This window comes from Astatotilapia calliptera, chromosome 9 (assembly GCF_964374335.1).
Source record: "Astatotilapia calliptera chromosome 9, fAstCal68.1, whole genome shotgun sequence".
Classification (NCBI taxonomy): Eukaryota; Metazoa; Chordata; class Actinopteri; order Cichliformes; family Cichlidae; genus Astatotilapia; species Astatotilapia calliptera.
In genome coordinates, this window is record NC_137430.1 from 13,029,257 (window position 1) to 13,034,453 (window position 5,197).

The window sequence follows — 5,197 nt, forward strand, 5'->3', positions numbered from 1 at the left end:
CTTAAATGACATCAGAAACAGCAGTATGCGACATTACGTGATGGCAGAGCTTCAGTTCATCCTTTGTCATTTTTTTTTTTTTTTTTTTTTTTTTTAAATAAATAGGACAGGGGGAATGAATGAGAGAAAGAGGGGGAGAGAAAGAAAGAAAACCAAAGGGGAGAAGAGATGGTGAGAAGGGGGGGGGAAGGGAGAGAGAAAAAAAAAGAACTCCTGGGTCACCTGTATGGAGAAAAAAAAAACAAACAAAAAAAACAAACAGAGGAGACAGCAAACAACAAAGAGCAACATAATAATAGAGAAAACAAAGCACCATCACAATAAACTAGCTAGTCATAGATATCAATATTTACTAAATAATAAACGATATTGTGCAGCACGCAAGATAGACAGCGCACAGTGTGCTTTGAGGCAGCAGCCAAGAAAGCTTTAGTCCGCGTCTGTGAATACCCATGTGTGCATACCTGTGTGGATCAGCATGCTTGCATTCCAAAGGTTTCTCCATGTAATGATCTGCTAGGGAGTGTGGGGGGGCCACAGCCCCGTCCTCCAGGGTGTGAAGCGGGTATGGAGGAGATCAAAACTCCAGACATCCAGAGGCCCCCAGAACACAAGAGACCATGGAAGACCAACAGAGGGGCAGCCGCGCCACTGTTCCAGTAAGAGCTGAGGAGAGTCCCAGATGAGGGCTCGCCCAGCAGCCGCGGAGCAGAAGTCAGGGGGAGTTGCAGTGACGCGCCCGTGAGCTCCGCCGGCCCCCAGCTGCGCCTGAGTGACCGAGCCCCAGGCCGAGAGGCCGGGGGCACCCCACCTCCAAAGGGGCCCGAGCGAGCCCCAGGCCCCAGGCCCCGACAAGCGGCCGCCAAGGAGTGAGCCGGTGTGTACCCGGACGCCCACCCCCAGACACAAAGAACCACCAACACACCGACACCTGAGGGAGTCCGCCACCGGCAGGGGAAGTGGTGGTGGGTGGAGATAGGCCTCCAAACCTTGGAGGGCCTGAGGTGTCCCCAGAGAGGTGGCGTCTGATACCCAACCTGACATATAGACACAGACATACAGGCACACACAGACACAAACATCCATTCCCACCCTCATGCTCTCATATGCACTCACTCCACACTCAACCAACGTGGAGACAGACATAAAGAGACGCTGTACACACAATCACACTCCCCAAGCGTACTCTACAAACCGGGTCTAGGTACCCTTGCCCCTGGAGGGGGGAATTGCACCCAGACCCAGGTGGTGTTACCCTTTTCCCTGAGAGATACCTTATCATTTTCTTTTGCTACTTTTTCCCCGCCTGAGATTCAGGTCCTTTTCAGTTCTCAACCCAAGACAGTGGGTAACTGAATAAACTGACACCATAAGGAACTGGACACTCACATGTTATTTTCTTTTCTTTTTCCTTTTCTTTGGGGTGTTGAAATATTGTGTGTTCTTTCTTGTCTTACATCTATTTTGATTGTTTCAATTATTTTTGTGATGCATTTGAGATCGTTACTGCATTTGAAGGTATCCCTACATTGAGGATGAGCAAAGGGAACTGATTCAAAGAAAATATATATAAAGCAAACTTTGTTTCACAAACCTGTGGTTGTGCGTGTTATGTGGGTTGGAAGTCTTATTGCTCTTACAAAGTTGCTACTGCCAATCACCTTCCCAAACCTAGATTCGGATATTGTAGACATTGCACTTGGGCGAGCAGTATAGATCATCTCTTTATAGATAGAGGGACACACGTCCAGGTTACAAAAGCATCAAATGTTTGTTTTTTTTACCAAACAAGTCCCAGTTTAGTCTCACAGTTTTAGAGTGAAATGAAGCAGAATTACAATAAACCCTGTAAACTAGTGATCATCATATCAGAAAGAAGCAAGCACTGAGAAACTCACTGACTAAAACACGAGATGCACTATGTTTGGCCTTCCTGCTTACAACCCGCTGAAAGAGGAAGTGAGATATTGCTGGCTGTAATGCCAAGTGTCATATTTGGCTTTGTAAGTTCTGATACTTCTTCATCATCAGTGCGACTTTTTTCCTCTAAAAAACCTCAGATACTGATCAATACTGAATCATCAATACTAAATTGGTGATTACTCATTTGCAACAATATCAAAACCAAATCTTTTCCTCTTGCAGATGACACACAGCTTTATACAGGCAGAAAACCAGTTGTTCACCCTAACAGCAGCTGAACACATGGACAGAGACCACATTTAACACCACTGGGGCCTCAAGCCACTGGGACATACACATAAGGGGTCTCTTTTCAACTCCTTCATTTCTTGAGCCATACTGCTCAATCATCACCTGATTGTTTTAAGTAAATAATTAGCAGTAATCTGTAGTAATTAGGGTAAGAAATTAGGGTAATTAGGGTAACCAGTAAGAAATGTTCAATCGCCACATTTAATAAAAATGTTTGTTATGTGCATCAGTCTGCACAGTTTGAAATCCACTCATATTTCAAATCTCATGTCTCCACATGCTGTGGTTATTCTGTGTTCTCTGTGCTTTCTCTCCCCCTTGTCGCTCTGCCCGGGCGGGGCTCACTGCAGGCTCCTGCCTTTGGCCCACGCACCTGGCTCTAATTCCTCAGTTGATTACTCCATGGCTATTTATGGCTGGGGCTCGGATCTTCTCATCGCTGGATGATTGTTTGAGACGCGTTAGTGTTAGTTTCTGTATTTCATGAGTGAGTTTGCCTTTTGAGATTCATCTCTCTTTGTGAATAGTAGTGATGTGACGTTCTGTATCGAGGCTTCAAAGCTTGTGTCGAGTAATTGAGGGGGCGTGTTATATTGCTTATAATGTTTGCACTCCGTGCTTACTGTCCCTTGTGGTCCACCGTAGTGGCAACGGGGAGTGTTTGTTTTCACGACAGTGGGGGTGTTTTATGTGGAACTGGACGAGCGGCAATAAAGATAATGGTGGCTCACGAAGCAGATTACGAACACGTTATTCATAAGTTTGAGACAGAACATTACATGGTGTCAGAGTAAATCGAACTAAACGCCCACTGACAGAGCGAAATGGATTCGTCGGGAGTTCCTGCACCATGGATGGACTGGGATTCAGCCAATCTTCCCGATGCCTGGCGGAGGTTCGTACAACATGTGAAGCTAATGTTTAGCGGCCCGCTAAGCGGCAAGCCCGAGGAGACCCAGTGCAGCTATCTTCTTCTGTGGGTAGGAGAAAGAGGCAGGGACATTTATAACACATGGCAGCTATCTGATGAAGAAGCTAAAAAGCTGACCACATATCTCGACAGGTTTGAACAGTACCTCATGCCGAAAACAAACACCATTTTCGGCAGATACAAGTTTAATAAAAGACTCCAAGGTGAAGGGGAGTCATTTGAGCACTTTGTGACCGAGTTAAAGTTACTCGTCAAGCAGTGTGGCTATGTTAACAGTGATGAAATGGTCCGAGACAGGATTGTCTTCGCAACCAGTTTCCCACAAGTCAGAGAAAAGCTGCTGAGCCAAGGGTCAGATTTGACTCTAGAAAAAGCCATAGACATTGCACGCTCCTATGAGATCGCACGAGAGCAATTGAAAGCCATGGTTGACCCACACACTAGCCTGCAGGGAGCAGCGCCCGCGCATGCAGTATCCGCTAAGCGCCAGAGTACACAGCAAAAAGATAGGAGGGCACCTCATTATAATAAGATGGGAAAAATGTGTGGAAGATGTGCACGAGCACACAGCCAGAAGGAGGAGTGTCCTGCAAAAGGGAAGAGGTGCAAAAAGTGCAATAAAATGAACCACTTTGCCAAAGCATGCCGTTCACAAGCACCACACCAACCCAACCCAGTGTACTCTATCAACCCTGACACTCCAAGCGATGAAGCGGAGCTATTCATAGATTCCATAACAAAGTGCAACGAAGGGGAGGCCGATGAACAGGCTTACGCTGACGTAGAAGTAGGCTCACTGCATCACACCGTGAGTTTTAAGCTTGACACAGGAGCCACTGCTAACGTCATTCCTGCCCGATTGTTTAAGAAGTGTTTTAAGCAGGTTAGCTTGGCACCGCCCACACACACACTATCTGGCTATGGAGGAGAAAAACTCAACATCAAAGGCACATGCCAGTTGAAGTGCAGGTGGAAAAACATTCACAAGATGCTGACTTTTGACATAGTAGACACTGCAGCACCCCCCATCTTAGGGTTGAGAGCATGCCTGGATCTAAACCTAGTCAAGCTGGTCATGTCAGTACAGATCACAAACGTCATGGAGGAGTTTGCCGATGTGTTCGAGGGCATAGGGAAATTCCCAGGAGAATGCGACTTACACATTGACCCAGACGCCATGCCCGTTGTGTGCCCCCCCCCCGGAGGATCCCTTTCACACTGCGGGAACGACTGAAACGGGAGTTGGATGACATGGAGAAAAACGGCATAATCGTCAAAGTAAAAGAACCCACAGAATGGGTAAACGGACTGGTGGTCGCAGAGAAGCGTACTGGGAAGCTCAGAGTATGCCTTGATCCTCGCGAATTAAACAAAGCCATCAAAAGACCTCATTACCCGCTTCCAACATTGGATGACACCACACCAAAGCTGGCAGGAGCACAGTACTTCAGTGTCATGGATGCTCGCTCAGGCTATTGGGCCATACAACTAACCACCAAGTCATCGCTCCTCACTACCTTCAACACGACCTTTGGCAGGTACCATTTTCTGCGCCTTCCTTTTGGGATAATATCAGCACAGGACATTTTCCAAAGGAAAATCGATGAGACGTATGAAGGGCTCAATGGAGTGGCAGCCATCGTGGATGACATCCTCGTGTTTGGCAGGACAAAGGAGGAACACGACGAGAACCTCCGTGCCATGCTTGAGCGCACACGGGAGCGAGGAGTACGTCTCAATCCAGAGAAATGTGTCATAGGCGCCACAGAAGTGAGTTACTTTGGACACAAACTCACCCGGGAGGGCATCCAGCCAGACCCAAAGAAACTGCAGGCCATAAAGGACATGCCACCTCCTGAGAATAAGAATGAGCTTGAGACAATCCTTGGAATGGCGAACTACCTGTCCAGATTCGCACCACGACTATCAGAGGTGAACGCACCGCTGCGTCAGCTGCTCAAACAAGACTCAGAGTTCATCTGGGATCAGACCCACGACAGAGTCTTCCAGCAAATGAAAGATCTCATAACCAGAGAACCAGGCCCCATACTG